The sequence below is a fragment of the Miscanthus floridulus genome, chromosome 3, assembly GCF_019320115.1.
Source record: "Miscanthus floridulus cultivar M001 chromosome 3, ASM1932011v1, whole genome shotgun sequence".
NCBI classification, from domain to species: Eukaryota; Viridiplantae; Streptophyta; class Magnoliopsida; order Poales; family Poaceae; genus Miscanthus; species Miscanthus floridulus.
The window spans coordinates 140,828,894-140,847,989 of NC_089582.1; the positions used below are offsets into that span (position 1 = coordinate 140,828,894).

At 41.8% G+C, this 19,096-nt stretch overlaps 1 pseudogene; it reads left to right on the forward strand.

Moving 5' to 3' along the window:
* The first annotated feature begins 17,797 nt into the window (after positions 1–17,797).
* Positions 17,798–18,948, forward strand: LOC136544566 (UDP-glycosyltransferase 85A3-like; annotated as a pseudogene).
* The last annotated feature ends 148 nt before the right edge of the window (positions 18,949–19,096 follow it).

The following is a 19,096-nucleotide window of genomic DNA, read 5'->3' on the forward strand; positions in this document are numbered from 1 at the left end:
ACTGCAACAGTGGCTATTTCTTTTCTTCCATCGTTGGCCTGTGCTTTTGCTATAATTTGGATTGCCTGAACATCATAGTCAAAAGCGCGCTTCAAATCACTCCGAAGAGAAATGACACTGTTAGGCCCTGGCATCTTAAGCAACAGGTATGGATAATGTGGTATTGCCATAAATTTTGCTAGTGCTGGGCGCCCAAGGATTGTGTGATATGATGAATCAAAGTCCGCAACTTCAAACTTAATGAACTCTATACGGTAGTTCGAGGGAGTCCCAAAAGTAACCGGTAGAGTGATTTGTCCAAGTGGCATTGCTGCCTTGCTAGGTACTATGCCATAAAAAGGCGTGCTTGTTGGTGTAATCATCCCGACGAGTTGTAGTCCCATCTTCCTTAGAGTTTCTGAAAAAATAATGTTGAGTCCGGCTCCTCCGTCGATTAGTACTTTCGTAATAGTCATACTGGCAATAGTTGGGTCTAGAACCAATGGGTAATGGCTTGTGTTTCCTACACTGGTCCATTGGTCTTCTCTTGAAAATTGGATTGGATGCTATGACCAGTTGAGATATCTTGGAGTAGCCAGTTCTGCTGCCATGATGGTTCGCAGCGCTAGCTTTTCTTGATGTTTGCTTCTGGAATCTGGAACCCCGGCAAAGATTACTGCTACTGTCCCCCTAGATTTTTGGAATCCCTTGTCTTCGTGGTTGCCTTCTTCTTTTTTCTAATTGCCTTCTTTGGTATTTTCTTTAGTATCCTTTCTTGTATATCGATCTTTGAAGGTGTAGCAATCTCCGATGGTGTGATTTCCTTTGGGGTGCAAGACGCAACGCATGTTTTCAATGTCATCATACCTTCTGGGCTTTGTAAACTTCCTTGATTTGTCAGTCACTGCTATGGTGTTGCCTGGTCCAAGTTTTCTTTCCTGATGTCTGTTGTTTCGAGGCTTTTGCCTGTCCAAGTTGTCTCTGTTATTTCTATCCGGGAATCTTTCTTGTGTCTTTTCCTCTACAGTAATCATCTTTTCCACTGTTTGTCTAAATTCTTCATTGTTTCTTGGGTTTTCTTTACAGAAGTCTTGGAATTGCCACCTAGCCATGATTCCGTGAGAGAAAGCTTCGATTACTTCTCGTTGGGTGATGTCATGTACTTGAGCTCGTAGTTCGCCAAATCGTCGATAGTAATTTCTAAGACTTTCGCCTCTTTTCTGCTTGAGTCCTTTTAGCTCTGCGTGGGTGATTGGGTGTGTAATGATGCCTGCAAAATTTTCATAGAAAGCTCTTTGCAAGTCCTCCCAATTTCTGATTGATCCTGAATTCAATTTGTCAAACCATTGAAGTGGCATGGTTTCTAGGGCCATGGGAAAGAACAAGATCTTGGTGTCATCGTCTCCTTCGGCCAATTTAATCAATTGTGAGTAAATCCTGAGCCATTACTTTGGTTCGGTCTTGCCATCATACTTGGAATGGTTGGATAGCTTGAACTTGTGAGGCAGTCATATTGAAGCAAGTCTGTTTGCAAAACAGGGGAATCTATTGTGCGTTCTGGCTTCTGTGTATTCTGATTCAGCGCTCTCTTCTTGCCAACTGTTGTCTTGGTGAGAGTAGTTTTGCGTAGCTGTCCATGTAGGTGCTTTGCTTCTGGCCTTTCTTGGTTGTTCGACTCGGTCGTTTTGACAATGGTCTCTTTTACTTTCTCTGTTGTGACTTCCACTTGGTCCAAGTCTCTCGAAGGCAGACTTCCTTTGATTTTGATCTTCCTACTCATGAGATGTTGCCCTTCCATCGTGCGTCCTAAGGACTATTGATCGAAGGAAGTCCCAGAGCTGTTCTTGTTTTTCATTGGGATATGAAGTCACCCTGAGTTCTTCTAATGCTTCTCAGATCTTATCATAGGGTGTATTCACTGCTCATCCTTCTTTGACCTCTCACTCTAATTTTCTTCTATTGTACTTGGCTAGATCTGATTCATATTTGATCTAAGCTTCCTTGCGCTACTTAGCACGGTGTTGATGTCCTTGTTTCAATTTGTTCTTTCTTTCTCTGGCTTGCCTCTGACTCTCGGTCTCACCATCATGCCCCTGGGTAAATAGTGATATGTTGGACTCAGATTCATCTGAAGACCTAACGTCGGGTGCTTCTGGGGGGACCAATGGTGATCGAGGACGATGAATCATGAATACTTCTCTAGCGTGAGTTGTTCCGTCATCGTCGTTGGTTTCCATACTGCCAGAGTTGTTGATAACTTCAGTAGAGGCTTCAAGGTCACAGATCGAGTCTCCTTCTTGGTAGGGTAGAGCTGTTGTTGTCACGTTATCGACTAGTTGAGTGCCGCTATCCTTAGGAACGGAACCTGGCCAGTGGATGATGTAGTCTTGAGATGTTATGGTTAAGACGAGACCTTCCTGGGCTCCTTTCAGTGGCATTCTAAGTACTAGATTGGTGGATCCTTCGGGCCATGTCTGATAAGATGTTGCCATATTGTGGAGTCTGAACGGAAGAGGACCCAACTTCTTGAAAGTACTCTGAGTATACTCCGAGTAGTATTCTTGATAGGTTGATGTCGTATTCCGGAGCCTTGTCGAAAAAGAACTTAGTTTTTTGAAAGAACTCGGATAAGACTCCATCTTGGAAGCAGAACCTGAGTTTGAATCGGATGCGTGAAGTCATGAAATCTTAGTTGGATTGGACATCACGAGTTGCGCGAATCTTCCGGCAAGCTGATCTATTGTTGTCGCCAAAATGGAAAAGTTCTGATGATGATCTGAATCTTTGAGGAGATGACCTTGGAGCTTGCCATCGTCGCTTGCCTCATAGATCCATGAACCGAAGATGAAGGTTGATCCCTTTGAGAAGATCATGTTGTCGAGGTCCATCGAGCTCTCGGATGCAAAGTCACCGAAAGCCCCTACCTAGCGTGCCAGCTGTCGATGTTTGACCACCGATAGCCTACCATGGGGGTCCCCGGGGCAGTTTGTTCGGGCTTTAGCATATGTGGAACTTGATGGTTAACGCAAGAGATAGTCGATTTATCCAGGTTTAGACCCTCGATCTTTGATCGAGTAATAGCCTTATGTTGGATTAATCGTAAAGTGTTGTGTCGTACCATTGTTCTCTGAACTCTCGATCCAAGGAGCCCTGCCCTCTTTTATATAGTCAGGAAGCCAGAGTCCTAGTCGGTTTACAATGAGAGTTCCTAGTAGGATTATAGAATAATACTACTACTAAGATTACAGGGGAAGAATCCTAGTTAGATTAGATCTTCTCCCTTCCTTATGGGGTATCCCGTGGGTCCCACACCAACACTCACAAAATGAAGCCAATCTTGATCTAGTTTGCACACCTCTTGAAATATCACCAATGATAGTGTCCAATGGATGATCCCTTGCAATATTGGTTGGTTGGAGGATTGGAACTTGATTGCTTGCACTTGCTTAATCATTGCGTTGAGATGATGTACTAGCCACTTGATCTTGTTCATTATCATGAGATCCACTTGCACTAACTTGATTTGTATCATCTTGCACATTTGAGTTAGAGAGCACTTGCACTTGATCATCTTTATCATCATTCACTTGCCTAGGCCTTAATTCACCAATATCCATGTTCTTCATGGCATTTGAAAGTTGAATGCCTCTAACATCTTTTAAGTTCTCATTCTCTACTTGTGAACCCTTGGTTTCATCAAATTCAACATCATGAACTTCCTCAAGAGTACCACTATCCAAATTCCAAACTCTATATGCTTTGCTTGTAGTGGAATATCCAAATAGGAATCCTTCATCACATTTCTTATCAAACTTGACCAATCTTGTGCCTTTCTTTAAGATATAGCATTTGCAATCAAAGACCCGAAAATATGCAATGTTGGGCTTTCTACCATTCAAGAGCTCATATGGTGTCTTCTCTTTCAATCGATGACAATAGAGGCGGTTGCTACAATAGCAAGCCGTGTTGATAGCTTCGACCCCAAAAGATTGACTCACATTGTACTCACTAAGCATAGACCTTGCCATATTAATGAGTGTTCTATTCTTCCTCTCAATAAGACCATTTGATTATGGAGTGTACTTGGCCAAGAATTGATGTCTAATTCCAAATTCATCACATAACTCATTAATTCTAGTGTTCTTGAACTCACTACCATTGTCACTTCTAACTCTCTTGATGGTTGTTTCAAACTCATTGTGAATGCATTTGACAAATAATTTGAATGTTGCAAATACATCACTTTTGTCCACTAGAAAGAATGCCCATGTGTATCTAGTGTAGTCATCTATTGTCATAAAGCCATATTTATTTCCACCGATACTAGTATATTGTGTTGGCCAAAACAAATCCAAGTGCAATAACTCAAATGCCTTACTAGTGCTCATCATAATTTTTTTAGGATGGGTGTTTCCAACTTGTTTGCTGGCTTGACAAGAGCTACAAAGCTTATCCTTTTCAAACACAACATCTTTCAAGCCTTTAACTAAGTCATGCTTAACCAATCTATTCAATTGTTTCATTCCAACATGACCAAGCCTTCTATGCCATAACCAACCCATGCTAGACTTAGTGAACAAGCATGTTGATAATCTAGCCTCACTAGCATTGAAATCAACCAAGTATAGATTTTTATATCTAAAGCCTTTGAAGATTAAGTTAGAGCCATCTACACTTATGATTTCTACATTATCTACCCCAAATATGCATCTGAATCCAAGACATACAATTGAGCCACAGATAGTAAATTGAAGTTCAAGCTCTCTACTAGCAACACATTAGATGTGCTCATGTCATTGGATATTGCAATCTTACCAAGCCCTTTGACTTTGCCTTTGCCATTATCACCAAATGTGATACTATTATAACCATCATTGCCATTGGTGTTGATTGAGTTAAACATTCTTGCATCATCGGTCATGTGTTGAGTGCACCCACTATCAAGAACTCAATGCCTTCCTTCGGCTTTGTAATTGACCTACAAAAGAAGATCAATTCTTTTTAGGTACCCAAACTTGCTTGGGTCCTTGAAGGTTAGTTACTAAGCTCTTTGGTACCCAAATGACTTTCTTCTTTGAGCCCATCCATGGTTTACCAATGAACTTAGCCTTCATACCATTTGTACCCTTAGTAAGCATATAGCATGAATCAAGCTTTATGGATGATACATTAGCATTTTTTGTCTTGTTGTTGCATTCTTGCTCTTTATGACCCACTTGCTTGCAACTAGTGCAAAACCGACCATTGTTCTTCACAAAACTAGTCTTGTGAGGAGCAAAGGCCGCCTTGCCTTTCTTGGGGGTATAGCCCAATCTCTCTTTGTAGAGAGAAGCTCTTTGTCTACCCAAACACATAAGCAAGCGGTCCTCACCACCATAAGTTTTAGCTAAGGTGTGAGTGAGCTTATTGACCTCCTTCTTGAGGTTCTCATTCTCAACCACTAGTGAGGTATCATAAGTGAGACCATCACTACTAGATGAGGTGGAAGTGGAAGTACTATAAGAAGGGTTAGTAGGAGCAACAATGATAGGTATAGATAGTGATGGATCAATTAAATCATAAGTTAAACCTACATTGCAAGTTTCAACATGCTTCCTTTTATTTTGCTCATCAAGCAAAGAGGAATAAGCATTTTCAAGCTTTTTGTGAGCCTTGCCAAGCTTCTCATGGGCTTTCTCTTGCCTCTCATGAGATGCATTGAGCTTATCAAAGGCTTGTTTAAGGGCTTTTAGTTCCTTACGCAAGCTTTTGTATTCTCTTCTCTTGATGTCAAAGTGTTCTCTAGCATCTTCTAGCATGTCAAATAATTCATCCTTAGTAGGTTCATCATCTTCACTATCACTATCATAATTATTTTTATTTTCATTTTCATCATCATGTTCTTCATCGCTTTCATCATCACTAGTTTGTACCTTAGTGGCCTTAGCCATGAAGCATGATGAAGATTCGAAGAGAGAAGGCTTCTCATTGATAGCAATGCTTACAAGAACCTTCTTCTTGGTGGTCTTGTTATCATCACTATCATCATCATCATCACTTGAGGAAGCATCACTATCCCAAGTGACCACATATAAACCACCCTTCTTCTTCTTGAAGGCCATCTTGTCCTTCTTCTCTTTCTTTTCCTTATTGTCCTTCTTCTTGTTCTTCTTGTTGTCATCATCATTGTCACTATTGTATGGACATTGAGCAACAAGATGATCTTTGCTTCCACACTTGAAGCACCTTCTTGACTCTTCTTTGTTCTTAGATGCAGACTTCTTCCTTCTAGCGCGGTAGCCCTTCTTCACCATGAACTTGCCAAATCTCTTGACAAAGAGAGCCATCTTCTCATCATCATCATCATCCCATGAATCATCATCTTCACTTTATGTTTCTTGCTTAGCTTTGCCCTTGGATGATGTGGCCTTGAATGCCATGCTCTTCTTCTTGTCATCCTTCTTCTCATCTTTCTTCTCCTTTTCTTTCTTCTCATCTTCATCTCTATAAGCATCATCGGTCATAATATCTCCCAAGATTTGGTTTGGTGTCATTGTGTTCAAACCGGTCCTTACTAGCAAGGTGACCAACATGCCAAATCTTATGGGTAAACATCTCAAGAACTTATTTGAGAAGTCCTTGTCCTCTATCTTCTCACCAAATGCTTTGAGATCATTGACAATCACTTCCATCCGATGGAACATGTCCGGCACACTCTTATCTTCCTTTATCTTGAAGCTTGCAAACTTTTCTTTGAGAATATATGCCTTTGCACCCTTCATGGCTTGAGTGCCCTCAAATGACTCTTTCAACTTCTTCCATGCCTCATGAGCTCTCTCAATATTCTTGATTTGCTCAAAGGTTCTCTCATCCAAAGCATCATGGATAGCACTAAGAGCAATGTCATTGTTTTGGAGAAGTATTTCTTCGGCGCCGATGGGAGCCTCTTCATCTTGTATCTCAATCTTTGTTTCTACCACTTTCTAAATCTTTCTATTGATTGACTTAACATATGTTGTCATCTTAGCCTTCCAATAAGGATAATTTGAGCCATCAAATTAGGGTGGCTTCTTGGTGTTGTTGATTTAAGCCATTTTTACACCGAAGGTTGTTAAGCCTCAAATCACGGTGACCTCGGCTCTGATACCACTTGAAAGGTCCTAATGGCTAGAGGGGGGGTGAATAGCCTAATAAAATTTATACAACAACACTTAACAAAATGGTTAGACAATTATGAGGCAAAGCAAGTGTTGCGCTAGCCTACTCAAAATGCAAGCCACCTACCACAATTCTAGTTAGATAGTATCTATCCACACAATAGCTATGACACTACCCTATATTAGTGTGCTCTCAAATGCTAACTAAAGAGCCACACTAACCAAGCAAACAAGCTCTCATGACTAGCTACACTAAAGACCTTGACAACTAGTTTGCGGTAAATATAAAGAGAGTGATCAAGAGGTTTATACCGCCTTATTGAGGAAGGAACCAATCAATCACAAGGATGAATAACAATGACGACGAATCACCTTGGAATCAAATGATGAACACAAAGATTTTTTACCGAGGTTCACTTGCTTGCCGGCAAGCTAGTCCTCGTTGTGGTGATTCACTCACTTGGAGGTTCACGCGCTAATTGGCTTCACACGCCAAACCCTCAATAGGGTGCCACACAACCAACACAAGATGAGGATCACACAAGCCACGAGCAATCCACTAGAGTACCTTTTGGCTCTCCACCGGAAAAAGGTCAAGAACCCCTCACAATCACCATGATCAGAGCCAGAGACAATCACCACCCTCCGTTCAACGATCCTTGCTGCTCCAAGCTATCTAGGTGGCGTTAACCACCAAGAGTAACAAGCAAAATCCACAGCGAAACACGAACGCCAAGTGCCTCTAGATACAATCACGCAAGCAATGCACTTGGATTCACTCCCAATCTCACAAAGATGATGAATCAATGATGGAGATGAGTGGGAGGGCTTTGGCTAAGCTCACAAGGTTGCTATGTCAATGAAAATGGCTAAGAGAGTGAGCTTGAGTCGACTATGGGGCTTAAATAGAAGCCCCTATGAAATAGAGCCGTTGTATCCCTTCACTAGGCACAACGCGGGGTGACCAGATGCTCTGGTCCGATCGACCGGACGCTGGCCCTCAGCGTCTGGTCACGTGATACATGCCATGTGTCCCCTACTTCAAATACTGTTCATTAGATTTCAACAGTCATCTGTTGACCGGACACAACGCACAAACTGACCGGACGCTCATCCTCTAGCATCTGATCATTTCCAGTAAGGTTCCAGAAACGATTTTCTTCGACCGGACACGTCTGGTCATGCTTGACTGAACCCTGTCAGTGTCCGGTCACTCAGTGACTTTTCTCTGTGTTGCCCGACAACAAGATCAGACCCTAGACCTCAGCGTCCGGTTAGTCCAAGACCCAGTGTCCGATTGATGACCGACGCTGGCGTCTATGCTGCCACACTTGATCGGACGCGCCGGTCCCTCTGAGACCAGCGTCCGGTCACCATGTGACCAGCGAGACTAACTCCTTTTCACCTCTCACTTCTTCACCCTTGATCAAATGTGCCAACCACCAAGTATATCACCTTGTGCACATAAGTTAGCATATTTTCACAAACATTTTCAAGGGTGTTAGCATTCCACTAGATCCTAAATGCATATGCAATGAGTTAGAGCATCTAGTGGCACTTTGATAACCACATTCCGATACGAGTTTCACCCCTCTTAATAGTACGGCTATCAATCCTAAATGTGATCACACTCTCTAAGTGTCTTGATCATCAAAATAAAATAGCTCCTATGGTTTATACCTTTGCCTTGAGCTTTTTGTTTTTCTCTTTCTCCTTTCCAAGTCCAAGCACTTGATCATCATCATGGCATCATCATCATCATGCTATGATCTTCATATGCTTTACTACTTGGAGTGTGCTACCTATCTCATGATCACTTGATAAACTAGGTTAGCACTTAGGGTTTCAACAATTTACCAAAACCAAACTAGAACTTTCAATAATACACTAGCATTGGTGGTAACAAATATGGCTTTGTGATAATGGATGATTACACTAGATACACATGGGTATTCTTTCTAGTGGACAAAGGTGATGTGTTTACAACATTTAAATCATTTGTCAAGGACATTCACAATGAGTTTGAAACAACCATCAAGAGAGTAAGAAGTGACAATGGTAGTGAGTTCAAGAACACTAGAATTTATGAGTTGTGTGATGAATTTAGAATTAGACATCAATTCTCGGCCAAGTACACTCCACAATCAAATGGTCTTGTTGAGAGAAAGAATAGAACACTCATTGATATGGCAAGGTCTATACTTAGTGAGTACAATATGAGTCAATCTTTTTGGGCCAAAACTATCAACACAGCTTGCTATTGTAGCAACCGTCTCTATTGTCACCCATTGAAAGAGAAGACACCATATGAGCTCTTAAATGGTAGAAAACCCAACATTGCATATTTTTGGGTCTTTGGTTGCAAATGCTATATCTTAAAGAAAGGCACTAGATTGGGCAAGTTTGACAAGAAATGTGATGAAGGATTCCTACTTGGTTATTCTACTACAAGCAAAGCATATAGAGTTTGGAATTTGGATAGTGGTACTCTTGAGGAAGTTCATGATGTTGAATTTAATGAAACCAAGGGTTCACAAGTAGAGAATGAGAACTTGGAAGATGTTAGAGGCATTCAACTCTCAAATGCCATGAAGAACATGGATGTTGGTGAATTGAGGCCTAGACAAGTGAATGATGATGAATATGATCAAGTGTAAGTGCTCTCTAACTCAAATGTGCAAGATGATATAAATCAAGCTAGTACAAGTGGCTTTCATGAAAATGAACAAGATCAAGTGGCTAGTACATCATCTCAACCCAATGATCAAGCAAGTGCAAGCAATTAAGTTCCAATCCTCCAACCAACCAATGTTGTAAGGGATCATCCATTGGACACTATCATTAGTGATATTTCTAGAGGTGTACAAACAAGATCAAGATTGGCTTCATTTTATGAGCATTTCTCATTTGTGTCATCCATTGAACCAAAGAAGATAGATGAAGCCTTGAAGGATGTTGATTGGGTGAATGCTATGCATGAAGAATTGAATAACTTCACAAGAAATCAAGTATAGAAATTAGTAGAGAGACCAAAGGGACACAATATGATTGGAACCAAATGGTGTCGATGTTTCACCACCGATAGCCTGCCACGGGGATACCCAGGGCAGTTTGTTCGGGTTTCAGCGTATGCAGAACTCGACGGTTAATGTAAGAGACAGTCGATTTATTCTGGTTCGGGCCCTCGACCGTGACCGAGTAATAGCCCTACGTCCAGTCAGCGTTAGCCTTTACGTTGGATTGATTGTAAAGTGTTGCGTTATTTAAGTCCCTTCTCTAGGAACTCCACCCTCCTTTATATAGTCAGGAGGCTAGAGTCCTAGTCGGTTTACAATAAGAGTTCCTAGTAGAATTATAGAATAATATTACTACTAAGATTACATGGAAAGAATCCTAATTAGACTAGATCTTCTCCTTTCCCTATGGGGTATCCCGTGGGTCCCGTATCGACAAATGGGTCTTTAGAAACAAACAAGATCAAGATAGGAAAGTAGTAAGGAATAAAGCAAGATGAGTAGCACAAGGCTATACACAAATTGAAGGTCTTGACTTTGGAGAAACATATGCCCCGGTTACAAAAGTGATGTGTTTGCAACATTCAAATCATTTGTCAAGGGCATTCACAATGAGTTTGAAACAACCATCAAGAGAGTAAGAAGTGACAATTGTAGTGAGTTCAAGAACACTAGAATTGATGAGTTGTGTGATGAATTTGGAATTAGACATCAATTCTCGGCCAAGTACACTCCACAATCAAATGGCCTTGTTGAGAGAAAGAATAAAACACTCATTGTATGCTAGTTGTAGGTTTGAATGATGAAATGAAAATCTAGCATGCATAAGTTTATCTAGTGATTTCATTTCAAGTGTTTCCAAGTGGTATCGAGCTAACCATGGTGCTAAGGATGGTATGTTGGTGCACTCCGATTGGTATCACGCTTCAAAGGTCCATCATTTATATCTTAGCATCATTTGGTAGACATTGTCTCCTATATTTCCTATCTAAGCATATGTGCAAGTTATAATCCAAACTCTTAGCACATATGTAGGGGGAGCAATTGCTATCATTTGGAGTTCACGAAACTTATCCATATTCTTTTACACATGGTTAAAATGCTTGGACAAGCAACATGGATTCAATTGAATTTCAATTCATATCTTTGTGAAAGGATTGTCATCAATTACCAAAAAGGGAGAGATTGAAAGCTCTAATTTGGTTTTGGTGAATTGATGAAACGCTAAGTGCTAACCTAGTTTAATCAAGTGATCATGAGATAGGTAGCACATTCTAAGTGGTGAAGCAAATGAAGATCATGACATGATGATGATGATGCCATGGTGATGATCAAGTGCTTGGACTTAAAAAGAAGAAAGAGAAAAATAAAAGGCTCAAGGCAAAGGTATAAATTGTAGGAGCCATTTTGTTTTGGTGATCGAGACACTTAGTGAGTGTGATCACATTTAGGATCGATGGCCATACTATTAAGAGAGGTGAAACTCGTATCGAAACATGGGTGTCAAAGTGCCACTAGATGCTCTAACTCATTGCATATGCATTTTGGATCTAGTGGAGTGCTAACACCCTTGAAAATGTTTGTGAAAATATGCTAACACATGTGCATAAGGTGATACACTTGGTGGTTGGTACATTTGAGCAAGAGTGAAGAAGATAGAGTTGAAAAGGAGTTAGTCACACTGGTCACAAAGTGACCGGACGCTAGTCTCAGTGGGACCTGTGCGTTCAGTCAATGATACAACAAAGATGCTGGAGTCGGTCTTTGACTGGACGCTAGGTCACTTGGTGATCGGACGCTGACAAGGTGTGTCCGATCCAGCTGATGTGGCAGTGCACAGAAGAGTCACCGTGTGACTGGACGCTGGGTGAGTCCGGTCGAGCATGACCGGACGCGTTCGGTCTTGAAAAGTCGTCTCTGGATGCTTACTGGAAATGACCGGACGCTAGGGCTCAGCGTCCGGTCACTTTGAGCTACTGCGTCTGGTCATCACTTGACCATTGAGATCGAGCGCTCAGTATTTGAAGAGAGGGGACACATGACGTGCATCGCACGACCGGACACTGGGTCCAGCGTTCGGTCAATCTGACCGGAGCGTTCGGTCGCCCCGTGTTTAGTGCAGTGAGGAGCCCAATAGCTCTATTCGTGGGGGCTCTCTATTTAAGCCCCATGGCCGGCTCAAGCTCACCCTCTTGGCCATTTGCATTGGCATAGCGACCTTGTGAGCTTAGCCAAAGGCCTCCCACTCATCTCCATCATAGATTCAACATCTTTGTGAGTTTGGGAGAGAATCCAAGTGCATTGCTTGAGTGTTTGCATCTAGAGACACTTGGTGTTCGTGTTTCGCTGCGGGATTCGCTTGTTACTCTTGGTGGTTGGCGCCACCTAGACGGCTTGGAGCAGCGAGGATCGTTGAGCGGAGGGTGGTGATTGTCTCCGGCTCCGATCGTGGTGATTGTGAGGGATTCTTGACCTTTCCCCGACGGAGCGCCAAAAGGTACTCTAGTGGATTGCTCGTGGCTTGTGTGATCCTCATCTTGTGTTGAGGGTTTGACGTATGAAGCCAATTAGCGCGTGGACCTCCAAGTGAGTGAATCACCACAACGAGGAGTAGCTTGGCGGCAAGCAAGTGAACCTCGGTAAAAAATCATTGTGTTCATCATTTGATTTTGAGGTGATTGGTCTTCATTGATATTCATTCTTGTGATTGATTGGCTCCTTCCTCGATACGACGGTATAAACAAATTGCTCACTCTCTTTACATTACCGCAAACTAGTTGTCAAGCTTTTTAGTGTAGCTAGTTGTGAGAGCTTGTTAGTTTGGTTAGTGTGGCTCTTTAGTTAGCTTTTGAGAGCACACAAACTTAGGCTGTATTTGGCATAGCTCCCATGGGCTCCGGCTCCTCTGTGAAATCACTGCAGCAGTACTGTAGCACGGAGCCATTTTGGATTTCGAGGCAGAAAATGAACTGAGAAGAGGAGGAGTCGGTGGAGCCACGATTTCGAGCTTCTCCAGCTCTGTGCTACAGTACTGCTTCTTCCAGGGGCTCCGACCTCGTGATACGGTCGAGAAAAAAGATAGTGTGCATCGTAAAATTTGCAGCTCTGATCGACCTGACCATCAACTTTTAGTTTGGTACTAACTACAATAGTAGTTTGCATTCTTCATTTCTTCTGGATCATGAGCTAAGTTCTAATTCAGTTCATGATTTTTTTGTGAACATAATTCAGTTCATGATTGATTGATGTAGCTTCTGGTCGCAGCGGCGGATCCAGGAAAAATTTTAGGGGGGGTGAACAACACATATATCTGACTGTTGCTTGATCTTAAGTCTCAGCCCCACTTACACTATAGAACTTTGCCTAAAAATTCATATAAGCTCCAGGGGGTTCCACTGCTCCGGTATGGCTAGGGGGGGCTCGAGCCCCGCCCCCCGTTGGATCTGCCCCTGCTTCTGGATCCATGACTAAATTATGTGTTCCATTATTTCATATATGTGAAATGCACTTGCTAATAATACTAATTATGTTCCTCTGTTAATTCATTCGAAATAATTATGTTCTTCCCGAGCGTCTGAACTTTACTTACAAGGATTAAACACTTGTTGACTTGAAAGATGAGACTTACCCCAGCTAGCAGCACCAAAAGCTAACGCATCATGTATGTGCAAAATGGACTTTGAATTTCGAATAGAATAAAATCTGGAGAGCATCAACTTCCAAAAGATCTTTTAAAAAGAAAACTATGGACTAATGCACCATCATACGTAATAGTCCACTTTCACAGTCTAACTATATACAATATTTTAGAAAGATAGACACACCTTTCGCTGAAAAGTTAGGCTGAAAAATACTATTCGTTGATTTGTTAGAAAAACACTGTATCATGACTAATAAGTGGCCGACGATGTGCCTTTTTTTTCTCCTCGTTTCTATTTGGTATACGGACCCTTTCAATCCTTATAGATAAGCACAAGGAGAAACATTCTACCGCGTTTAACTAAATTAGCACACAAACACTTGACCGCCATAGTGTATTATCTAATGCATTTCCTGTCTAGCTTTCAGACTTTTCAGTCATCGGTGATAGTAATAATGTATGCCATTGCCATCATCAAGTCCAACCCTTCGTCTCCAACATACATGAAATAGGAGATAACCTACCACAATCTTCCACATAGGACAAGATAAAGGGCATTTAAAACATTGTCCGGCCGAGCGAGCTAAAAGGGGTCGTCACGGTGTCTCACTGGGACGGCCCACTGAGAGATGGTTGACCAGAGAAGATTAGATCACATCAGATTAGACTGATTGGAGATGCTACTTTAAGATGTGATGGCCGCTAGCTCTAAGTTTTTTATTTTTAAATTTATAGGCCCTATTTATTTTGGCGCCTAACAGTATATTTCTAAGTGCACAACGTCAGTTCTCATCACAGTATATTTTTAGATTTATAGGCCCTATCACTGGCCGAGCCAAAGGCCCGGCCACCCTGGGCCGGTGGCCGGGCTTCTCTGCTGGCGCTGCAAACACGTTAGCCCAAATAGCCGAAGAGACTTAGTAATAATAGCTACGTATAAAGATGAGGAAAAAGCTAGCAGGCGCCGCCTACGCTTAGTATTATTTTACTTTAAAATTTAAAACTATTTTGGTTGTCTAATTTTTCTTGTATATTATATAATTATTATGTGTTCTACTTTACATAGCTTTGTTAGGACACTAACAATACTAAAAACGATAGATAATTCTATTAATTTATATAGACACTACATATATAAACTACTCTCTCCATTCCACAAAGAATGTCATTTTTAGTTCCTGAGAAGTCAAGTTTTTTTTAACTTTGACCAATTGTATATACAATAATATTAATATTTATAATACATAATTAGTATCATTAGATAAATCACGGAATATATTTTCATAATAAATTTATATAGTGGTACAACTGTTGCTAAAATTTTCTATAAAGCTAGTCAAATAAACTTGAGAAAATTTGACTAGCACGCATCTCATAGTGTCTTTTTTGGAGACAGAGAGAGTATATTCCTAATGGATAGTTTCTATAGAATAATCTTTTGTCTAATGACATATATTTTCTCTCCTTCATCTACCTATCACATCTCTTCATATCTTGGTTCCTGTCTAGCATGGTTTCTTGTTAAGAAACTATTTCATTCATTCTTTTAATTGCAGTATCACGTCATCTTTTTACTTAGTTGATATCCTAATTAATGAACATAGAAATCATGTGGTTTCTGCGTTGAGAGTGGCCTTACTATTAGCATGGCGCTGTGTCTCGCCCAGGCTCCATGAAATTCCTGGCTCCGCCACTGGGGCCCTATTAATAATAACCAATTATATGGCTGGAATTCAGTTAGATAATTAATCATAGTTACAACGTTGAATATACATGTACATATTGCAAGACCTTTTATGTATATATAACAGTAACTAGATGAGTGCCCGTGCGTTGTAACAGGTGCAACATAAATTGAATGAGATGTTTGTTAGCCAAGTCAAAATCAAGAATATATCAATTCAATTTTTTACGTGTATTATACCATGATAATGTCTAGAAACATATTTATTATCGTAATGAATCTGAAATAAAAGCTAGGCTTGGAGGTTGTTGTCTGAAAGTTACGAGAAACATCAGTTGCCTCAAAGGCTGAAAATTTATTGCTAGGCATCGAATTGAATTTATCCATGCTCTGCTTTGCTAAAACATGTATACTCGACTTACAATATCTTAGCCCGCATGAGGCATGTCAATAATTTATTTTTTGGGAAAAAAGTATTTGTTGTCAGCACGCAACGCGAAGGACAACGAACGAGATTTGGATCACGATCATGATCATTGCGTGGTGATATTCCAATAAATTCCTTTCTCTTTCTATAATTCTCTTTCCATTTTATTCTATTTTATTTACTTGCCTTCCGTGTCTCCATACGGTGATTATTTGTCTACCAGTGATTCCGTGAGTTTTATTCTATTTTATTTACTTGCCTTCCAGTGTCTCCATGCAGTGATTATTTGCCTGTCGGATATGGATCGCATGAGTGTTTTGGTCTTGCCGGGTAGATGTTGACAATCTATATATTTTAGCTGTATAGATAGAGAAGAGATAGAGATACGCACTAAGAAGTTTTTTTTCTCAAATTAACGCCATATTTGGATCATGCTAATTGTTGGCATGGAGAAGCCAACTAATATATATATATATATATATATATATATATATATATATATATATATATATATATATATATATATATATATATATATATATATATATAGACACACACACACACCGGAGCTATTAGTTGACCTTTTAGCTTATTGACCCAATTCGATTTTGTAGCTAATAGTTAGTAGTCCTTAGGCCATGTTTGGGTCTCCTAAAAATAGAGAATGAGATCCAACATATGGATTCTAGGGGAGATTTTTATAATCCAGCCGCTAGATTATGATAATCCAACTATCCATATCCATCTTAGTATTTAGAGATAAAATGGGTGTGAAACACCTTCAACCATCTATAATAATTAATCTTCGTCTAGAATATAGAGACCCAAACATGCCTCTATTTAAAAAAAAACTAGAATCCAGATTGCTATTCAAAATCCAGATTCTATAATCATTTGAAAGCCAATAATAACTTTTTCTTAGCTTGCGGTTCTGATTTTATTATAAAAAAGCTTCATAGTCCAGAGGGTATATGAAGATTCTCACCTTTTTTTTTTTTTGCACTGATTCCGGCAAGCCGATGAATAATAAACAGTAGGCACCAATGTTTAAAGAGCTCATTTTGAGCTCTTATTTAAAGGATTAGTTAGGGTGTTTGACTCTACCAGTACTAGCTTTAGGAGCTTATTAGTAGCCCAATGCAAGCACCCCCCGCCCCCCTAACACTTTAATGAAGTAGGCGTGACTTCTTTTCATTGCATCTACCGGGGGTGCATATATTACATATGTGAATCTCACAGATTGCTCAAATTACATAGACGAAATTTATTGAGGGCATATTTTGGGTTTTTTTTTGTGTAAGTGATGCATGATGCATGTAGAAGACTGCTTTAATTTTATTTCACTACTAGAAAGCAGAAATTCCCTGATGGTGCACTTAACGTCAGGGAAATTGAAAATACCGTCAGGAAAATATAAAATCAATTTTCCTGACTGTGCACCGTCAGGTCTAGCGTGACAGGGTAATTAAAAAATGTCTGACGGTGCACCGTTAGGGAAATTAATTATGAATTTCCCTGACGGTTGTTTAATTTTCCTGCGTGTTTTGCAGGAACCGTCGAAATAATATCAATTTTCCTATGTGTTTTTCACAAACCGTCAAGATAATGCTATTTATCCTAACGTTTTATGCAATAACTATAAAAAAAAATTCAAAACCGTCGAGATATTTTTTAATTACCCTGTTGCGCTAGCCCCAACACCTTAAGAATTAAGGTGGTGATTTCTACACCTTAAGAATTAAGGTAGAGAGGCTTAAGGTAATTCATATCTTTGTATTACACATAAGCAGCAATATCGCATACACATTCATGCAATCAGACGCATAACTCACAGTTTGAAGGTCTTTTTTTTTTTGCGACTACTCACAGTTGAAGTCGGCATTAGGTTCCATTTTTCTGCATTATTGTTAACTCGCACATATACGCGCAGATGAGACGTGCTTCACCAACGGGTACCTGGACACCCCGGTGGACTGGATCGCCGACATGCTGCCCGGCGCCCGCCTCCGCGACCTCCCGACGTTCATCCGCACCACGGACCCCGACGACACCATGCTGACCATCATCATCAAGCAGTGCAGAGCTCGACTCCCCGGCCGCCGACGGCATCCTCCTCAACACCTTCGACGACCTGGAGCGCCGTTCCCTCGACGCCATCCGGGCCCGCCTCCCCAACACCTTCACCGTCGGCCCGCTCGGCCCTGAGGTCTCCCCGCCGTCGTACCTGCCCTCTCTGACCTCGAGCCTGTGGAGGGACGACGACCGGTGCGCGGCGTGGCTGGACGGGCACGGCGCGGAGGAGGACGGCAAGGGCTCCGTGGCGTACGTCAACTTCGGGAGCATCACGGTGCTGACGGGCGAGCAGATGGACGAGTTCGCGTGGGGGCTGGCCGCCGCGGGGTGCCCGTTCCTGTGGGTGGTCCGGCCGGACACGGTGCGCGACGCCGGCGGGTGGGCTCTCCCGAAGGGGTTCGCGGAGGCGGTGGCCGGGCGCGGGCTCACGGTGGGGTGGTGCGACCAGGAGGCCGTCCTGGAGCACCGCGCCACGGGCGGGTTCCTCAGCCACTGCGGGTGGAACTCCACGCTGGAGAGCCTCCGCGCCGGGGTTCCGCTGCTGTGCTGGCCCTTCTTCTCGGAGCAGGTGACCAACTGCCGGTACGCGTGCGAGGAGTGGGGGGTGGGCCTGGAGATGCCGCGCGAGGCGGGGCATCGCGAGGTGGAGGCGGCCGTCAGGGAGCTGATGGGCGCCCAGGGGAGGGGCGCACCGGCCAGGAGGAGGGCCGCGGAGCGGAAGGAGAAGGCCAGGGCGGCCGTCGCGCCGGGCGGGTCGTCGCGCGTCAACCTCGACAGGTTCATGCAAGAGATCGCGCGCGCAAGTGCTGAAATTATTCAGAGCGTGTGCTGTAATGCTGTACTTCCGTGTGGGACCGTAGATGGTTGATGTAAATCAATACAATAATACTCTTCTGCCCTATAAAAGAAAATCATTATGATTTGATTAAGTTTATACAAAAATGTACCAACATACTCCTAAAAATAAGTATTTTTATTAGATTTGGCATGAAATATGTTTTCTAGTCAGATCATTAATACTGATACTCTTCTCTATAAATTTATTGAGTTGAAAGCCATGATTGGATCCGTTGTTATCAGCTAAAATAATCTAGTTGTAATCTAAACAATGCTGGATTGTAGCCATTCTCACTTTAACCAACA